This window comes from Phascolarctos cinereus, unplaced genomic scaffold, assembly GCF_003287225.1.
Source record: "Phascolarctos cinereus isolate Bilbo 61053 unplaced genomic scaffold, phaCin_HiC Scaffold_726;HRSCAF=1367, whole genome shotgun sequence".
Taxonomy (NCBI): Eukaryota; Metazoa; Chordata; class Mammalia; order Diprotodontia; family Phascolarctidae; genus Phascolarctos; species Phascolarctos cinereus.
The window spans coordinates 354,715,655-354,737,205 of record NW_027556098.1 but is presented as its reverse complement, the minus strand read 5'-3'; the positions used below and the strand labels follow the sequence as shown (position 1 = coordinate 354,737,205).

The following is a 21,551-nucleotide window of genomic DNA, read 5'->3' as shown; positions in this document are numbered from 1 at the left end:
TCACTTTTCTTGGGTTATAATTACCACTGAATAATTTTTGTTCTATTCTAACTAGTCTTAAGATCACTGTCCTTTAGCAAACATTTTTTAGGTGCTTATTATGCTAAGTAATGGAGACATGAAGAAAAGGCAAAAATAGCACCCTCCTTATCCTCCTCCCTGGTGAGGAGCTGGCTCCTTAGGAGAGCTGGTGGAGGCAAGAAACGAGGACATTCTAGGCCTGAGGTTTAGCCAGTGTAAAGGCACACAGATGGGAGGGAGGTAGAGAGCTATGTGTGAGGAAAAGTCAGCAGACCAAAGTAGCTGAACAATACTGTACTTGGAGGGTAGTCATACAATAATCACTGATAATTATATAGTACTTTAAGTTCTGCAAAGTACTTTCCACACGTTATTTCATTTGATCCTTACGACAAGCCTATGAGGTAGATGTTACTATTATCCCCATTTTACAGAAGAAGAAACTGAGTCTGAGAGAGGATCAGAAAGACTTGCTCAGAGTCACAGAGCTAGTAAGCATTTGAGGCAGAATTCCAATTCAGGTCTTCCTAACTCCAGCTGTAACCACTGTGCCTCCATGTGTAAGGTGATTGGAAAGAAAGGGAGGGAATATGTTGTGAAGAACTTTAAATGCCAGACAGAAGTTTTTATTTGATTCTAGAGGTAATAGAAGCCACTGTGGATTTTGAGTATGAGGGTGACATGGTCAGACCTACATTTTACGAAAGGATGTATAGGAAGCCTGGTGAAACTTGAGGCAGGGAAACCAATGATAGATCTGATGCAGCAGTCCAGGCCAGAGCTGATGAGGGCTAGAACAAGCTTGTGAACTGTGTAAGTGGAGAAAAAAGGTACCATATCTGAAAAATGGTGTGGAAAAAGAAATGATGAGATTTAACCTGGATGATTAACTGAGTAAGAGAAAGGAGTGCAGTAGGAAACTAAGGTTGCAAACCTGAATTACTTCAAGGATAGTGGAGTCCTCAATAGTGATAGGGAGGTTTGGCAGTGAGCAGGATTTGGGGGAAAAAAAACTAAAATTCTGCTTTGGACATAACTGAGTTTAAGATGCCATCAAGTAAAAAATGTCCGTTAGGCAGTAGGTGATATAGGACAGGAAAGAGACTAGGGTTATTTATATAGATATGGGAATCATCTGCACAGAGATGATAATTGAGCTCATGGGAGCCTATGAAATCACCAGATGAGAGAGTATAGAGAGAAAAGGAGCTACAGCAGATCCTTGGGGGCCATGGATAAAGATCCAGCAAAGGAAACTGAGAAGGAACAGGTAGATGCATAGAAGGGCAAGCAAGAGAGAACATTGTCAGAAAAACCCAAAGAGGAGTGAAAATCTCAAGGTTAAAGAAGGTCAAGAAAGATCAGGTTTGAGAAAGGGCCATCAGATTTGGCAATTAAGATCATTGATAATTTTGGAGAGGAGAGCAATTTCAGCTGAATGATAAGGTCATAAATCAGATTGCAGAGTGTTTAAAAGATGACTTTTTCAAAGATTTTAACTGAGAAGGGAAAGAAAGATATAAAATGATAGTTAACAATGATAATACAATCTTTTAGTGTGAACTTTTTAAGAATGGATGAAACTTGAACATGTTCATAGGTAACAAGGAGGGAGCTAGTAGACAGGGAGAGGTTGAAGATTAGATGGCTGGGATTATAGTAAGGTCAGTCTTCTGAAGAAGACAGGAGGGAATGGGATCAAGGCTCCATGTGAAAGGGTTGGCCTTGGCAAGAACGGCCACCTCTTCATTAGAGACTGGAGTGAAGGAAGATATAGACACATTTGGCCAATGTTAAAGCACTATTTAAATGTTAGATGTAATTATTAGAATGTCAGAGGTATGTGGGAGGAAGAGAAGAGATCAAAAGGGAAGTCCTGGCAAATGGCCTTATGTTTTTCAGTGAAGTGTGAAGGTAGATGCTCAGCAAAAAGGATGAGGAAAAGGGGAGCCATGGGAGGCTTGAGCATTAAAGAGGCTTAGAACAGCCATGATGGTGAAGGGGATAGAAAATCAATTAGCAGGGAGTAGGATTGCCTTGCTGCAGTCAGCCAATTAAGATTAGAAAAGATAAATTTCCAGTGGACACATGTTGCTGCTTCATAGTTTCCTCCTGAGTGATTCAGTCAGAGTATAGGAGCCAAGTGGTGAAAATAATCCAGGGCTATGGGTTTGGCAAAGTGTGATTGATGATAACATAAGGTTGTGGTTTATTCTTCATTCTTGAAGAGGACCATGATATCAGGGAGATGCTGCCATGACTTGCAAGTGAGTTGGATTACAGTGAAGGAGAGCTATGCAAAGTCACCAGCCTCACTTTCTCCTCCAGAGCCATCTGGGTCCAGTGGCCAGATATAGAGCAGGACAACTGGAGATGTCCCAGGATGCAGTGGGAGACCTTGGCCTTTTTAAGCCAAGCGTACTCAGGTCTTTCCAAGTTCTCACTTTGACTGAGAGTTAGGGTATAGTATAGAACTGAATTATTTCACTGGGTGGGGGTGTGTGTGAAGATTAAAAAGAAGAGATGTAGCTAAGGCAGCAGGGTTGATGGCCTGGGAATGTACTGAGTGGTGTAATGACTGGAAGTCACAATGAGGGTGAACAATAATGTTAGGGGTAGTAAGGCATAGAGACAGATAGAGTGATTAAAAGATTAAAAGGATATAGGAATTTCAAAATTCTTGATGAGGTAGAGAAAAAAGAAAAAAAAAGGAGTTATGCACTTCTAATTTCTTTGTGTCTTCAGCTGTCATCCTATTAAACCAAACAGTGAGTTTATCTCTGCCTTTTTTCTTTTTGCTACCAAAAGTTTTCTTAAAGCCCCCCTTTTTTTTTAAAGAGGAGGAGTAACATGCATTTATTAAAATAGCACATACTATGTGCCAAGAAATTCAGTTTACAAATCTTGCATTTGATCCTCACAACAACACTGTGAGGTAGGTACTATTGTAATCCCTGTTTTACAGTTGAGGAAATAAGCAGACAGAGGTTAACTGACTCACCCAAGGTCACATAGCTAATAAATGTGTTAAGGCCAGATATGAACTCGGATCTTACTGCAGGCCCTGTGCCTGGAGACCCAATTGTGGATCTACTCTAGCATAAAGTAGATAAACAGGTACATTATACCTAAAAGAAGATAAATAGCTTTCATGTTATTTAAATATAAAAATTTAAGTCTATATTAGAATAACTAGAAAAATGTTGCTTTCTTTTGTTTCTGAATAAGAATAGAAAAAGGGATTCTGGCTTTAAAACAGATTTTGCTTCTCCCCTTCATGCTGTTGCTACTTCCTCATGCAGTCCTTCTCCACCTGAAGAAAGCAGTCCTTTATTTTGAAATTAAAATCGATCTGCTGCTCTGCTAGCCACTGCTCGAATGTTACCATAGACCTTGGGTGGAGGACTTCCAAGGATGAGGTTGCAGATGGCTGTTATTGCCATTTTAATATTTTGGAAAGAGCCAAGGATATGAACTTTCAAATCAGCCAAAGCTATCCAAGTCCGTGTCACATTTTCTGTGGTTAATTTAGTTTTTCCTCCTTTCCCAGCAGTTCTTCCTATTGCCCTAGAAAGGTGGTCTCCTTTTAAAGGCTTTACATCTGTAATTTCAAAAGATTCTAGCAAGTGCATCCTCCACCTGAAATCCAAGAATAAAAGCTTTCACAAAATCGACAGCTTTTGTCGGAGCACTTACATCCTTGGTTTCTTTACAAGCCCTGATTTCTACATTCCTTAACTTTAAGTCAAATCTTACTCTGAAGTCCCAGGTGTTCTACAACAGGTGTAAATATTTTCATCCAGTTCTCTTTTAATGGAGTCTGTCTGTTGGCAGGCACTGAGATTTTCCTTATTTCATCTTTGCCACTTGAGAATGCGCCCCCAGACAAAGGAGGAAAAATGGGTTTCTTGTGGGGCTGGGGTCCCTCAATATCCATCTGGCCACCTCTGTCGAGGCCCTCCGGCTGCTGCTCCTCCCCCCCACCCACCGCTTTTTGCCCCATTTGCCACTTGTGCAAGAAATCTTGGTGAAGCAGTGCTGGCCCGCCGCTGCACTTTGCGTTTCCGTCGCCGCTTCCATGATTCAAGACAGGGAACTACTACCTAAAGCTCCTTTTGCCTTTAACACTTTTTGCAAGATTAATTTGAGCCCCTGGTTTTTCTGCTACTGTTCCTGCAGGACTGTGCCATTTTCTAGTGTCCATTGTCGTTTACCTGTCCTTTCTTCTATTACATATCTTCTTATGCAGACTTCCTCCAAGAACTCCTTAAGGAGCTTATCAGGCTCTACAATCACTTACCCCCTTCTTTTAAATTATGGGCTTTTCTTATCATTGTCTCGTTTCCTCCAGACCCTGAGGTTCCAGCATACCTTTCATCCATTGTTTAGCTGGCTTCATTTGCAGAATAAAAACATTATCAATCCGTGCCACCATAAAACCCCCTGAACTGTCATCAGTGAACTTTAGTACTTTAGCACATAGAAACCTACTAATGAGCAGAACATCTACAATCAATTATGTATGGCAAGTCTTTTTTTGTAAATGAACATAGAATTTCATGAAGGTTGTTTATAGTGATATAAAGACAAATAAGAAGTCTACAATGATAAATGTATGTTTTTAACCATACATTTTACAAAGTTTTTGTGAGGAAAGCACTTGGTAAACCTTAAAGAATTATAGAAACATTTTGTACTTAGACTGTATTGATAAAATAAGCAAGTTGTAAACTGTTGTTTAGTCATTTTTCAGTAGTGTCTGACTCTTTCTAAACCCATTTGGGTGTTGTTTTTTTTGCAAAGATACTGGAGTGGTTCACCATTTCCTTCCGCAGCTCATTTTACAGATGGGGAAACTGAGACAAATAGGGTTAACTGACTTACCTAGGATCACACGCTAGTAAGTGTCTGAGGCAGAATTTGAACTCAGGAAGAAGAGGCTTCTTGACTTCAGGCACTGTGCCACCTAGCTTTCCTAGGTGGCATTTCCTTTGCTTAGTTTAGGTAGAATGAACATCCTCACGGCCTCATGGAGGAAATAATAGCTATATGTTTTCAAGCATGATGAGGCTAGACACCAGGACCTGGACTTAAAACAAAGTGGGGAGAGAAAAGAGGCCAGAGGAAAGAGACTGAATCAGAAAAAAATAAAAACTTTAAATTATATTTTGCAAATATTCACCCTTCCCCATTTTGTGGTCATAGAACCGACTTTGACAACTAGGACCCTAACCTACCCTATAGAAGATAAAATTCTTCACCATTTTATGCCCTGAATTTTTTCTGACTGGGATCAGTTCAGGAATTCCCAGAACACTACCATCATCTTCCTGGCTTATCAGAGGCTTATCAGAGGAGAACCACTTCTCATATTCATGCCTTGATTAAATACTAGAGATTCCTTGGATTTAAAAAAGAATGCTTTATTACATGGACTTGGGCAAAAGGTAAACAAAAAAGAGTAGGAAAAAATTACAGAACTTAGGTTCCCAATGAATTTTTTTTTCTTCAGTTTTCAATGTTCATTGTTTTAAGATTTTGAGTTCCAAATTTTTCTCCCTCCCTCCCATCCCCCCTTCACTTTATCTCTTTTCCCTGAGACAGTAAGCAATCTGGTGTAGGCTATACATGTATAATCATGTTAAACATATTTCCACATTAGTCATGTTGTGAAAGAAGAATCAGAACAAAAGGGGAAAACCATGAGAAAGAAAAAAACAAAAGTGAAAATATTTTGATTTGATCTGCATTCAGACTCCAGAGTTCTTTCTCTGAATATGGATAGCATTTTCTATCATGAGTCTTTTGGAATTGTCTTAGATCATTGTATTTCTGAGAAGAGCTAAGTCTATCATAGTTGATCATCACACAGTGTTATTGTTACTGTGTACAATGTTCTACTGGTTCTGCTCACTTCACTCAGCATCAGTTCATGCAAGTCTTTCCAGAATTTTTTTTTAAATCTGCCTGCTTATCATTTCTGATAGCGCAGTAGTATTCCATTACATTCGTATACACAATTTGTTCAGCCATTCCCCAGTTGATGGGCCCCTCACTTTCCAATTCTTGGCTACCACAAGAAGAGCTACTATAAATATTTTTGTACATGTGGATCCTTTTCCTTATTTATAATCTCTTTGGAATATAGACCTAGTAGTGATATTACAGGATCAAAAGGTGTGCACAGTTTTGTAGCAATTTGGGCATAGTTTCAAATTGCTCTCCAGAATGGTTGGATCAATTCACAACTCCACCAGCAATGCATTAGTGTTCCAATTTTTCCACATCTTCTCCAACATTTATCATTTTCTTTTTCTTTCATATTAGCCACTCTTATAGGTATGAGATGATACATCAGAGTTGTTTTAATTAGCCTTTCCCTAATCAGTAGTGATTTAGAGCATTTTTACATGACTATATATAGTTTTAATTTCTTCATCTGAAAACTACCTACTCATCTCCTTTGACTATCAGTTGGGTAATGACTTATATTTTTATAAATTTGACACAGTTCTCTATATATTTGAGAAATGAGTCCTTTATCAAACACACTGGCTATAAAAGTTTATTTCCCAACTTTCTGCTTTCCTTCTAATCTTGGTTGCATTGGTTTTGTCTAAGCAAAACCTTTTTAATTTAATATAATCAAAACTATCTACTTTGCATTTCATAATGTTCTCTTTCTCTTGTTTGGTCATAAATTCTTCCCTTTTGCATAGATCTGATAGGTAAACTATTCCTTTCTTTCCTAATTTGCTTGTGGTATCATCCTTTATGTCTAAATTGTGTACCCATTTTGACCTTATCTTGTTATATAGTGTGAGATGTTGGTTTATGCCTAGTTTCTGCCATACTGTTTTCCAGTTTTCCCAGCAGTTTTTGTCAGATAGTAAGTTCTTATCGCAGAAATTGGAGTCTTTGGGTTTATCAAACAGTAGATTACTAGAGTCGTTGACTACTGTGTCTTGTGTCCCTAGCCTATTATACTGATCCACCTCTCTATTTCTTAGCCAATACCAAATAGTTTTGATGATTGCCACTTTATAATATAGTTTTAGATGTCATATGGCTAGGTCACCTTCTTTTGCATTTTTTCCCTATTAATTCCTTTGATATTGTTGACCTTTTATTCTTCCAGATGAATTTTGTTATTTTTCTAGCTCTACCAGATACTTTTTGGTAGTTTGATTGGTATGGCACTGAATAAGTAAATTAATTTAGGTAGAATTGTCATTTTTATTATATTAGCTTGGCCTACCCATGAGCAACTGATATTTTTCCAGTTGTTTAGATCTGACTTTATTTGTGTGAAAAGTGTTTTGTAATTGTGTTCATATAATTCCTGGGTTTGTCTTGACAAGACTCCCAAATATTTTATATTGTCTTGCAGTTCTTTTAAATAGAATTTCTCTTTCTGTCTCCTGCTGCTGGGCTTTGTTGGTAATGTATAGAAAGAGTGATGATTTATGTGGGTTTATTTTATATCCTGCAACTTTGCTAACGTTGTTAATAATTTCAAGTAATTTTGTGGTTGATTCTCTAGGAGTCATATCATCTACAAAGAACAACAGTTTTGTTTCCTCACTGTCTATTCTAATTTCTTCAGTTTCTTTTTCTTCTCTTATTGCTAAACCTAACATTTCTAGTACAATATTGATAAGAGTGGTGATAATGGGCATCCTTATTTCACACTCTGATCTTATTGGGAATGCTTCTGGCTTATTCCCATTACAGATAATGCTTATTGATGGTTTTAGATACATGCTACTTATCATTTATTCCTGTGCTCTCTAGTGTTTTTAATAGGAATGGGTGATGTATTTTGTCAAAACCTTTTTCTGCATCTATTGAGATAATCATATGATTTCTGTTAGCATTATTGATCTGGTCAATTATACTGATAGGTTATGAATATTGAACAGGCCCTGCATTCCTGGTATAAATTCCACCTGGTTATTATGTATTATCCTCATGATAAATTGCTATAATTTCTTTGCTAATATTATATTTAAATTTTTGCATCAATATTCATTAGGGAAATTGGTCTATAATTTTCTTTTGTTATTTTTGGCTCTTGCTGAGTTAGGTATCAGCACCATATCTGTGACATAAAAGGAATTTGGTAGGACTCCTTCTTTGCCTATTTTTCCAAATAGTTTATATAGTATTAGAATTAATTGTTCCTTAAATGTTTGGCAGAATTCACTTGTAAATCCTTCTGGCCCTGGAGATTTTTTTGTTAGGAAGTTCACTGATGACTTGTTCAATTTCTTTTTCTAAAATAGGGTTATTTAAGTATTTTATTTCCTGTTCTGTTATTCTAGACAATTTATATTTTTGTAAATATTCATCCATTTCACTTAGATTATCAGATTTATTGGCATAAAGTTGGACAAAAGAGTTCCTAATTATTTATATAATTTCCTCTTCTTTAGTGGTGAATTCACCATTTCATTTTTGATGCTATAGTTTGGTTTATTCTCTCTGTTTTTAAATCAAAATAACCAAAGGTTTATCTATTTTATTGGGTTTTTTCCTTAAAACCAGCTCTTAGTTTTATTTATTCATTCAATAGTTTTCTTAATTTCAATTTTATTAATCTCTCCTTGGATTTTCAGAATTTTTAATTTGTTATTTAATTGGGGATTTTAATTTGTTCTTTTTCTAGCTTTTTTAGTAGCATGTCTGATTCATTAATCTGCACTTTCTCAATTTTATTCATGTAAGCTTTTAGAGATATAAAATTTCCTCTAAGAACTACTTTGGCTGCATCCCATAAATTTTGGTATGTTGTCTCATTATTTCATTCTCTTTGATGAAATTATTTATTATTTCTATGTTTTGTTGTTTGACTCATTCTTTAGGATTAGATTATTTAGTTTCCAATTAATTATTAATCTATCTTTCCATGGCCCTTTATTACATGTAATTTTTATTGCATCTTGATCTCAAAAGGATGCGTCTGATATCTCTGCCTTTCTGCATTTAATTGTGAGGTTTTTATGCCCTAATATATAGTCAATTTTTGTGTAGGTGCCCTGTGCCACTGAGAAAATGGTATATTTCTTTCTATCCCTATTCAGTTTTCACTAGAGATCTATCATATCTAACTTTTCTAAAAATTCTATTCCCTCCTTAACTTCTTTCTTTTTTATTTTGTGGTTAGGTTTATCTAGTTCTGAGAAGGGGAGGTTGAGGTCCCCTACCAGCATAATTTTGCTGCTTTTTTCTTCCTGTGACTTACTTAACTTCTCCTCTAAGAATTTAGATGCCATACCACTTGGTACATATATGTTTAGCACTGGTATTTCTTCATTGTCTATGGTACTTTTTTTTCCCCCTTGGTGAGGCAGTCAGAGTTAAGTGACTTGCCCAGGGTCACACAGCCAGGAAGTATCAAGTGTCTGAGTCTGGATTTGAACTCAGGCCCTCCTGACTCCAGGGCTGGTGCTATATCCACTGCACACCTTGCTATTCCAATTGTCTATGGTACCTTCTAGCAAGATGTAGATTCCTTCCTTATCACTTTTAATTGCATCTCTTTTTGGTTTGCTTTGTCTGAGATCAGGATTGCTTTTTTTTTTTAACTTCAGCTGAAGCATAATATGTTCTGCTCCAGCCTTTTACCTTTACTCTATATGCATCTCTCTGCTTCGAATGTGTTTCTTGTAAAAAACATATTGTAGGATGTTGGTTTTTAATCCACTCTGCTATCTGTTTTCATTTTATTAGAGAGTTCATCCCATTCATATGCACAGTTATGATTACTAACTATGTCTTTCTCTCCATCCTATTTCTCTCTCGTTTATACTTTTCTCTCTCCTTTCACCCTGTCCCTCCTCACCAGAGTTTTGTTTCTGACCACCACTTCCCTCAGTCTGACCACCTTTCTGTCAGCCCCCCTCCTTTTACTTTCACCTTTCCCCTCCTACTTCCCTATAGGGAAAGACAAATTTCTAAACCTGAGTGTGTATGTTATTCCCTCTTTGAGCCAAATCTGATGAGAGCAAGGTTCAAACAATGTTCCCTCCCTCCCTTGTTTCCCTTTACTGTAATAGGTCTTTTGTGGCTCTTTGTAATTTACCGTGTTCTGCTCCTGCCTTTCCTCTTTTCCCAATACAATCCTTTTTTTCACCCCTTAATTTTTTTTTTATATAATATCACATCAAAGTCAACTTATTACCTACATGCTCTGTTTATGTATACACTTGCTAACTGCCCTAATAGTGATACAGTTCTGAAGAGTTACAAGTATCATCTTCCTGTGTGGGGATGTAAATAATTTAACCTAACTCAATAACATGTTCTTTTCTTACCTGTTTACCTTTTTATGTTTCTCTTGAGTCTTACATTTGAGGATCAAATTCTCTGTTCAGCTCTGGTCTTTTTATCAGGAAATCTGAAAATCTTTTATTTCATTAAATGTCTATTTTCCATTTGAAGGATTATACTTGGTTTCACTGGGTAGGTGATTCTTGGTTGTAATACCAACTCCTTTGTCTTCCAGAATATCATCTTCCAAGCCTTCTTATCTTTTAATGTAGAAGCTGCTAAGTCCTGTGTAATCCTAACTGTGGCTCCTTGATATTTGAATTTTTTTTTCTGGATATTTACGGTATTTTTTTCATTGATCTGATAATTCTGAAATTTGGCTACAATATTCCTTCAAATTTTATTTTGGGATCTCTTTCAGGATGTGATCAGTGGATTCTTTCAATGACTATTTTATTCTCTAGTTCTCAGATATCAGGGTAGTTTTCCTTGATAATTTCTTGAAAGATGCTATGCAGGTTCTTTTTTTGATCATGGCTTTCAGGTAGTCTAATAACTTAAATTATCTCTTCTGCATCTATTTTCCAGGTCAGTTGTTTTTCCAGTGAGGTATTTTATATTTTTTTCTATTTTTTCATTCTTTTGATTTTCTTTGACTCATTCTTGTCTCATAGAGTCATTAGCTTCTACTTGCCCAATTCTAATTTTTAAGAAATTATTTTTTTCAGTTAGTTTTTGTACCTCCTTTTCCATTTGGCCAGTTCTACTTTTTAAGGAGTTGTTTTCTTCAGTCAATTTTTGTCCTTCCTTTTCAAGCTGTTGACTCTTGTCTTGGACAACTCGCATTTCTTTTCCCAATTTTTCTACTACCTCTTATTTGATTTAAAAAAACAAAAACCTTTTTGAGTTCTTCCAAGAAAGTTTTTTGGGCTTGAGACCAATTCATATTCCATTCTGAGGCTTCACATGTAGGCATTTTGACATTGTTGTCCTCTTCAGAGTTTGTGTTTTGATCTTCCTTGTTTCCATTCAATGGTTGAGGTTCTTTTCTGTTTTTTGCTCATTTTTTTGTCCATTTTGTGATTTTAAAATTGAACTCTGCTTCTGGGGCACAGGGGCCACTTTCCAGACTTCTTATGCTGGAAGCCAGGGGTCTGGTCACTGGCTTTCTGCACTAAGGCCTTAGGTGCTGATGGCTTGCCCACTGCACTGGGGTAATCCTCCCTAGTCATGCCTGTTGTGTTGAAGTTCTGGGGCTGGTAGTTTGCCTTCTGCGCTGGTGCTGGAGCCCTCACTTCTGGCCTGCTGTGCCACTGAACTGCTAAGCAGGACCATGGGGTCTTAGTTGCTGATCTGTTCTGTGGCTAAGAGCCTCCAGCTGGCTTGCCGGACATTGTCTGCTCTGGGCTGTGCTCCCCATTTACTCAACTGAGACAGAGCTTTCCTGAAGTCCTTCTAAGTTATCTTAAGGTAGAAAATTTTTTTCACTGCATCTTTTTGTGGGTTCTGTTGTTCCAGAATCCATTTAGAGGCTTGATTTAACGTTTCCGAGGGAAACTGGAGAGAGTTCAAGCAGCTTCCTGGCTTCTGTCTACCATCTTGGCTCTACCCTTTCCAAATTAATTTCTAATAAAGACTTTACACTCTGCTTCACTGATGGTCTGTGCATGTCTCAATTTCCCCCAGTCCTCTGGTGGAAAAAGGTGTATTAGATTTAGAGGCACAGGACCTGCTTTGAAATTTTCAAATCCTAACTTTATCAGCCATGTGACTATGGGCATCTTCTTTCACCTCTTTAGACTTCAGTTTACTCATGTAAGGGTTTGGTTTATATGATCACTAAGGCCTCTTCTGTCTCAAAATCTATTATTCTTTTGAAATCCTGCTTGCAATACTCTTCCACCACTTACCTCCTTTCTTGCCTCCCCCCACCATAACACCACACACACACTCCCTCTTTCTTCCAGAATTAATAACCTAAGAGATTGGCAGCTCCAAACCTATGGTCCTCCCAGGACAGCATGGTTTATCAGATCTTTATCCATGGGTTATTGGTATTTAGACACCGCAAAAAAAAAAAGTTTTGTGGAAAAAAAAAATCCCCCAGTCTTCCCTTTTTATTTACAGAGGTATTCTACCCATCTATAGATCAAGAAAATGTTCTAGACATTATAATTGAAATCTAAGTCCTTTAGGTAAAAAATTTGAACTCCCTTTGTTCTATTTCTTAAATATCTTGTGAATTTGTGTTTTAGGGGTTAAGATTAGGGTAGAGAGGGGCACAAGTGAACAACCATGACTGAATGTCATATGTATAAAAGGAAAGTCTCCTCTTACCAAACTCTATTTTTTAATTCTATTCTCTCTCCCTCACTCTTACCTATAGTTCTTCACAGGGCAGGACTTGAGCTAACAATGTGTGCAACATCACCATCATCTGTCTTGTCTCTATCTGCTGCTGCTGCTGCTGCTGGAATCACAGGCCCTCCACCTCACCACCTTGGAGGCCCAACCCATCAAACGCTGCATTTGGATCTATTCCTCAGGGCAAAGGATGAGAGAAGAGGAAGAGGCAGGAACCCTTGTGAAGAAAAAAAGAGCAAAGCGTTCGGTGATTACACACACACACACACACACACACACACACACACACACACACACACACACACTCCTCCAGTTGTTTGAGTCCTGCAGTAGTAACCCAAGTTGCTGACAAATTGTCATGCAATACAAAAAGGGAAGGGTATATCAGTTTATCTCAGAGAGACCCAAGAGAACAGCCAGCAAACCAAGCAGCAAAAGTTAGAAATTCCCCACCACAGATAGCATTATTTAACTCTTCCCCAGCCTTAGCAAACACCCAAGTATGGATGCCTTTATGTCAAGATTTTTGGGCAAAAATCATCCATTTGCAAATTGGGTTGACTGATCTGCAAAATGGAAGTCAGGAGTCAGCCAAGTACAAAGAAAACTCTGAAGGAGATTGAAAAATAATTATTTTGTTTTGTTTACTTCAAACCAATGAATTCAAAGTGTCATGTTGAGCCATGAGTAGGAACAGATAAGGTAAGCCAAGAGAAACCAAGACTAGAAATCTAGTTAAGAAGGAGGAATTTAGGAGAGGCCTGCTAAGGAATGTTTAGGGATAATAATTGCACAGTAACTATAAAAGAGATGAATTGGTTTCAGTCTGTACCAATGAATGGAAATTCTATATCAGTGAGATCACTGATTTATTGAGATCTAAGACATAGCATGGATGAGGCCATGGAAATGAGAGCTCACAAAGGCAGGAACCCTGGGTCCAGTCCATAAGCAGAGTCTGGGGGCTAAGAGAACAGAAGGACAGTTCCTGGTATTCCAGGAGGCTCCAAATTTGTCCTGTTTAATCTAGGCAGGGGAGAACAAATGGAGAAACAAAACAATGTTAGGAACAGAGTTGTGATACCTATGTTGGAAGGTAAGGTTTGAGCAAGTGTATGTTTGTCTCAGTGAAGAAGAATTCTGGCCCTGCACTCACTAATAGCAGAGGGAGCTGAGCCTTCCAGGACTTTTTTTTTTTTACACAAATGAATTAAGTTAATGAGCCTCTCAGTTTTTTAACCTAGTTAAAAGAGGGCTTGAAAAAAATTCTCACTGTTTTATCCATTTAACAGTGAAAGTAAAAATAGCTCTGTAAAATTAACTTGTTTTGAACTCACTGTTTTATGACTTTAAAAGATTTTTTTAAGCTGAATTCATTGTTTTAAAAATCCTAAATTGAGCAGGTCCCTACTGCTACTTTTCTGGTGGGCCAATTTCTGCCCAGAGACATATGCATGAACGTATGTGTTTGCATTCATGGGTGTGTATGTATGTGTGTGTATGCACATACACATGAGGTTCAGTCTCCAGCTAATGTCAGCATTGGACACTAACCTTAGCAGTCACCAGAATTGTCTGGGTCATGTTAAATCTTGAAATAACAAACTGAACATGTGCAGCTTTGTCATCTCTAAATGTTATGTGTTTGAAGAGTAGCCATTGTTAAATTCTTGTGGTGTGAGTAAGGGTTGGGGAATGACATTGATACCTCTCTAAGCCTTGTCAATGAGAGACCCTCTCTTGGAAATCTCTAACATCAGGTTAATGTGGAGATTTACCAAAGCCAGGAGAAAGCTCTGCATTGGCAGTAGCTGCAGCATCCATTAGTGATAATGCACAGTATCTGGTTCATCACAGCAGCCCCAGGAATTAGAAAAGGACAGTTCAGTCCCACTTACATTTCTACTTTTCTTCATTTTGAACGAAGTGCAGAAAGTTATTTGGCTGCTGTAATGTCTCCTGATCCCCAGCCCCTTCTCCCACTATGTGCTTCTCTCCAAATAATCCATCTCATATCCTCCCCTCTCTTCTTTCCCACTTTTGGAATTTTCTTTCAAAACTTGGGGAAGGGTGGAGGAGAGAAATCATGTATTTGCAAACAGGCAGCCAGGATCTCTCCAAGTAACAAGAAAAACTTAAGGGATTTTTCGTGGCTGCCTCATCACCACCCAAACTCACTACTTGCACACCTCCAGCCCATGGGGAAAAAAAAAAAAGGAAAAAGGAAAAAAAAAAAGAAACTCTTTTGTACAGAGATATATTTTTATGAAACAAAGTTTGTACAGTTGAAAAAATAAGAAACAATGTAAATTTTTTCATTGTAGGTAAAAAGTAGTGGAGCCCTTTTTTGTAAATGTAATAAAATATATAAATATGGTTTACAGAAAATAACCGGCATTGTAAATATGTAATCTATACACCCTCTTGGCTTGTCTGAAGTATATATGTGTTAATTTATCTGTCTCTGTATATGAGGCTTTCCCCCCTGGTGTCCTGGCATATGGTACTTCCCTGAATTTGAAAGCTATTTTAAATTTTTTGAATTCAAATAAAATATAAATTTTTGCATTCCGTGTCTTTTTCCATTAGGGGTGGGATAATAGGGAGTGAAGGTGGCCAGATAGTAGAGATTCTGGTCCCGGAGCCTGAATGAATCTCAGATAATTCTGATGCCACTTCATCTCTCAATAATTCCTAATCTATAGATGCTCTATGGGTAATAGGTCTCACCAAGTAGGCAAATTATATACTAAATATATGGCACTTTCTCATGTCCTCTTCTTCACCTTTACCTGGTCCTGGTTGGTGGCCAAGCTTGGCCCTAAAACTGGAAGAAGCTGGTTACCTGCTGGTTCAGAAAAAATTGATGAATAGTTCATTATTTATCCAAAATCAATAAAAATAGGACAGGCACAAAGCTATCATGGAAAAAAAGATAGCTGGAAACCTCTCCTAGTTGAATACAGCAGGTACACAGCTAAGGATTAGTTTTCTTCTTTCCTACTGTCCTCTCCAACTCATTTTCTTTTGTCCATGTTGATTTACACCTGCTGGAATGCTGCTTCCTCCCTCCATCTCCTTCTCTTCTAGACAAGTACTGCCCATCCTTGAAAGATCAGAATAAATAATACCCGCTCATGGAATCTTAGGGATGGAGGGACTATGGAGGCTGTTGAGTTCAACCCATAACTAAGAAATCCACTTTACGTCATACCTCAAAAGGAAGGAAGCAAACAAGCATCTATTAAGTGCCAAGCACTTTACAAATATTATCTCATTTGATCCTCACAACAACCATGGGAGGTAGGTGCTATTAATATCTCTATTTTATAGTTGGGGAAACTGAGACAGGCAGAGGTTATGTGACTTGCCCAGGGTGACACAGCTAGAAAATATCCTGAGGCTGGGTTTGAACTCAGGTTTTCCAGACTCCAGGGCCTATCCACTATGCAACCTAACATATACTCTCCCGCCATTCCTTGCTGGAAGACCAATAGTGAGAGGTAATTTGTAACCTCCAAAGGCCTCTTTAACTTTTAGAGAGCTCTAATTGTTAGAAAGTTTTTTTCTTACATTAAACCTTAAATTAGCCTTTCTGCAGCTTTTGCCTATTATACCTGTTGTATACTCCATGTATAAGCAGAATAAATGTAATCTTTTTTTCCTATGTATACTAAGAGATTGTCACCTCAGCTGTCTTTGGCAGTAGCATAAGTAATAATTGACACTGAATTACAGCGTGACTTGTGGGAAGGAGAGCCACAGAGAGCAACATATCTCACCTTCTTTCCCCCAGCTCAAGTTAGTCTAATAGTTCTCAGGAAAGAATGGCCTCCAATTGGTCATAGATCGAGAAGGGAGCTTTCTTTCATAAACAGGCTTGATTGAAGACAGACATTCATTACAACAAAGTGTGGAGGTACATCCAATGAGCTTCATATCTAACAGTTTCAAATGTAGGAAACTAGATATTACCTTGAAATCAGGAACAATGGAGCTTAATAACCTAGTGTTTGATAAAATGAAAGACATAAATTACCTAGGAAAAAATCCTTAATTTAAAAAACTATTGAGAAAACTGGAAAGCAGTCTAACAGAAATTAGGCTTAGTCTAATATCTTACATCATATTCCATAATATGTTATAGATGGATATGCCGTTAATATTAAAGATCGCACTATAAAAATTTAGAAGAGAAGTAAATCACTTATCTCTCACAGCTATGGGTAGATGTATTCTTAACCAAGCAAGAGATAAAAGAAATTACAAAAGATTAAATGGAAAACTTTGATTGCATGAAACTGAAAAGCTTTTGCACAAACATAATTAAAAACCTAGGAAAAGAAGGGAAAAGGTTGAATGGAAAAGCATCTTTATATCAAGTCTCTGATAAACCTTTGATATTTGAGATATATAAAAATATGTTCATATATGACAATATATAGTTATATAATTATAGTATTATTGAGGGAAATTAATTTTAATGCTATATTATTTGATTATTAGTATTAATTTGTAATATTCTCTGTCACAAGGCCATTTCCTATACTGGCTTAAAGAGAAACCCATCCTAGAACACTTTAGCAGAGGAATTCATAGAATTCGAGCCCCTCCCAAGGTATCTGCTCCTAGTTTGGGCTGGGCTCCATCCAAATGGAAGGCAGGATTCTGTTTATTCTATAAGCAGGACCCAGTTTCAGTTAAACCCTCCCCCAGGGAGTAAGAGCTTTGTCCTTGTTCCCTTCATTAGACTTTGGGGCAACCTGGCTCTCAAAGGAGAAACTAAACCAGAATGGAGTGGTTTTCCTTGCCCAGATTGCTGTAGGATGCTGAATCTCATGACCAGTCCTCCTCCTCAGTTGACTTCTCCTGCACTCCCCAACAGTGAAGTAATTAAGGTAAGTTGAGAGTTCTTAGCCCACCTCCACAGGGTGAGCCTAGTTCTTACCCCACCTATCAGGGTTGCTTTTCACTTGTCAGGGAAGGTCGCTGTCAGAAGAAAAATACTGGATTTAAGGTAGTCCAAAGACTCCCAGTCTTGATCACCAAGAGAAATCATTGACCTCAATTTATTATTTGCTGACCTAATTAATAACTTGATTTTTCATACCTGGAACCTTGTCTCTTGGACTTTCATATGCTGCATTATGTAATATTTTATGATATGTATATATATATATAAACAATATATTATATATAACAATTATATCTATATATATTTCACCAAAAGCCATTCCTCAGTAGATAAGTGGGAAAGGATGTAAACAAACTCTTCTCAAAACAACTGCAAACTATTAACAACTATATGACTGATTGCTACAAATTACTAATAATACAAGAAATGCAAAACAACCCTGAAGTTTCACCTCATGCCCTGAAAATTGACAAAATTGACAAAAGATAGGAACAGTCAATGTTGGAGGAGTTGGAGGAAGATAGACACACTAGCACATTATAAATTAGGACAACCATTTGGAAAAGCAATTTGGAATAATGCAAATGAAGTGACTAAAATCCATAAATTTTGACACAGAGATTCTATTACTAGACTTATATCCCTAGGAGGTCATTTATAAAAGAAAGCCCCATATTCACCAAAATATTTATACTGGTGCTTCTTTTATTGATAGCAAAGGATTAGAAACAAATTATATGCCCATTGACTGGAGAGGGGCTAAATAAATTGTTACACATGAATGTAATGGAATATTATTGTGTTGTAAAAAATGATGAATGTGATGAATACAGAGAATCATGGAAAGAGCTATATGAACCGATGAAGAGTGAAGTGAGCAGAGCCAAGAAAATAACATGTACAATTACTACAACAATATGAATGGAAAGAACAACCATAAAAAAAAATCAAGTGAAAATCACCAAATTATAACAACAAGACTGATTCAAAAGAACAGATGTGAGAAGAACTATCTTTACCAATGGAAATGGCTGTAGGTGTGGCACATTGCTAATAGTTTCAGAATTTTTCAATACTCTGGGTTCTTTTTTTTCCCTCTTCTTTTTTTCTTAAAAAAAATGCTGTTATGTGGGATGGCTCCCATATATGCAGAGGAGCACACTTATATTGTAGCAACAAGGAATGTAACTAAGAATATGGGATCTGATTTTACCAGAAAAAGCCTATGGAGGTTTGAGACAGAGATCTTCTTGGGTGTTTCTCTTGACTTTGTTCTTTTTCCCTGTAGTTAAAAAGGAGAAAGGTAAGGCTTAGATTTTATCTCCTTTCTCCTCTTGGGAAACCAAGAGAGCAGAAGGTTTCTGGCCCTGTCCCATCTATCCTCTTTTTTTTTTTAAGCCACTTTGAATTTTATTGTTGTGTTTTAGATTACATGCATTACAGATTATTCCTACTTCATGAGAGGTTTCTTGTAATAAAGTAACATAGTTAAATTAAACTAATAATACAGTGACCTCATCTGAAGGCACATGCAACATTCTACATCTGTATCATTCCCTCTACCTTTCTATTTTTTAAATGAACACAAATCTATTTTCTCTCTCTCCTACCTTCCACTCCATTGAAAGAGAAAAAAAAATCTTGTGAGAAATATAGATAGTCAAGCAAAGCATTATTTCCCCAATGTCTATACACAAAATTACATGCGTTTCTATTCCCTAAGTCATCACCTCTCTGTAAAGGATAAATTGGTCTTCTGGAATTATGATCATAGTTCTTACAGCTTTCAGAATGGTTTATTTTTACAGGGTTGTATAAATTGTTCACTTGCGTCTGTTGATTTCATTCTTCATCAATTTAAAAGTCTTAATGTTGTTCATTTCTGTAGCTAACAAAGCAATGGGGAGCTATGGTGAAGGAAAAACCCTGAGAGACAGAATTTCTGGGTAATTAATCAATTTATTCATTAGGCTAGCTAATAATAAATTGAAGGTCAATGGAAAACCAAAGACAAAAAATTCAGAGCCTAAAAGCCTTAAATATTCTTTTCAGTGGAATGCCCCATGACAATTGGAAATCCACCCTGATTGGTGGACATTTAATGAGAAGATGGGCTAGAAGTCTTCAGCTCCTCCTGCTGAGAATATGGTTTGACCATGAGAGTGAGCTGCCAACAGCAATCTGGACATGGGAATCCATCTCCATCCAGACCACTTTGGTTGGTTTTCTTCTTCACAGTCTGGGTCATGCTAAATTTCAATGGAGGGGGTAAAAGGACTTGTGCAGTTCTCCTTTGGGGGAGAACTCACCCAGACTGGATTCTGTTTACAATCTAAACAGAATTAAGGTCTCCTAGTTGGGTGGGGTCTTGTCCAAGATTGAGGAGCACGCTTCCTTAAAGGGCAATCTTATCAATCAGTCATGTCCTTCAGAGACTCATTTTTTTTTACTGGTGCTAGGCTTTAAGTGAAATAAAAGGAGAAAAACCTGTACCCTAATTTAATAATTGGTTATTAATATAATAGCATAATAATAATTTCTCTCAGACCGTAATAGCTCCTCACTTTCTCTGTGGGTGGTAGTGGGCAGAAGGCTACTCTTCTGGTGGATAGAAGAGTAACCAGTAATCATCTTCCTTACTTTCTCACTTTTTCATCTCTCTCTTATGAGAGTTGGGAAGTCCACATGGCCTTGTGCCAAGGTAGATCCATCTGGTCCCAACATAGCTAATCCATTGGCATCCTTTTTTCAGAAATAATTGTGTGCCTTATTTTTTAGTATTATTATTAAGAATTCTATTCTGTATGTATATGTACACATACATATATATGTCCATTTTTGAGAATAAATTTGTGTATTTGTACAGAGATATTTCCCCAGATAATGTATGTACTTAATAACTCTCAACTTATTCTATTTGTAATTAACATGATTAATTTATCATTATTAATTTCTTCTCTAATATATATGCTTTGATGTTTCTCACTAAATACTTGGGTCTTAAGCAGAACTATTTAATTATTGGAATTCAGCTTTTAGGCACTGTATTAGCTAGCACCAAAAAGTTTCTGAGTATTAATCATCAGATTTGGGTTATAGCAAGCTGAGTAAGAAAATGTACAAAGTAGGTTTTTTCACTCCTCCATCTCTCAGTCCTTTACATGAGCCTTTCAAATTCCAGTAGATAGCTTTCATAACCCTCAACACCTTCTTTTTTCCAGGCTAAATATGTTCAAGTCAGTATTTTGCTCTTTGCTTATATTTGTGCCTTTATTTTCTTTCTCTTGTCTTATTTCTGCCATTAACATTTCTAGAACTATGTTAGGCAACAGTAGAGAAAAGAGGCACCTTTGCTTCACTCCTGTATTTATTGAGAAAGCTTCAAGGTAAACCACTGTAAACAATAGTCTCTATGAGTTTAAGATACATACTTTTTATTCTATTAAAAAAACTGTTCTTTCCCTATACATTGTAGGGTTTTTAGTACAAGTGAGTACTCTTGCCTAGCCATATCAGATCTAAAACTGTATTATAAAGCAGCAATTATCAAAACTACTTGGTACTGGCTAAGAAATAGAGTGGTGTATCAGTGGAATGGATTAGGTACACAAGACACAGTAGTCAATGACTATAGTAACTTACTGTTTGATATATTCAAAGGCTCCAGCTTCTGGGATAAGAACTCACTATTTGACAAAAACCGCTGGGAAAACTGGAAAATAGTATGGCAGAAACTGGACATAGACCAACATCTCACACCATATATCAAGATAAGGTCAAAATGGGTACATAATTTAGACATAAAGGATTATATCATAAGTAAATTAGGAGAGCAGAGAATAGTTTACCTGTCAGATCTATGGAAAAAGAAAGAATTTATGACCAAATAAGAGATAGAGAACAATATAAAATGCAAAATGGATAATTTTTATTACATTAAATTAAAAAGGGTCTGTACAGACAAAATCAATGCTACCAA

At 37.0% G+C, this 21,551-nt stretch overlaps 1 protein-coding gene and 1 pseudogene across 1 annotated transcript in view; one reads left to right on the top strand and one right to left on the bottom strand.

Moving 5' to 3' along the window:
* Window positions 1-15,225, top strand: part of CSMD2 (CUB and Sushi multiple domains 2) — a 974,125-nt gene extending 958,900 nt beyond the window's left edge. Inside the window, 1 exon segment of the mRNA XM_078157010.1 lies at window positions 12,680-15,225. The gene's annotated coding sequence lies outside the window, so the exon portion shown is untranslated.
* LOC110200494 (RNA-binding protein PNO1 pseudogene) lies at window positions 3,335-4,101 on the bottom strand (annotated as a pseudogene).
* Window positions 15,226-21,551: the final 6,326 nt, after the last annotated feature.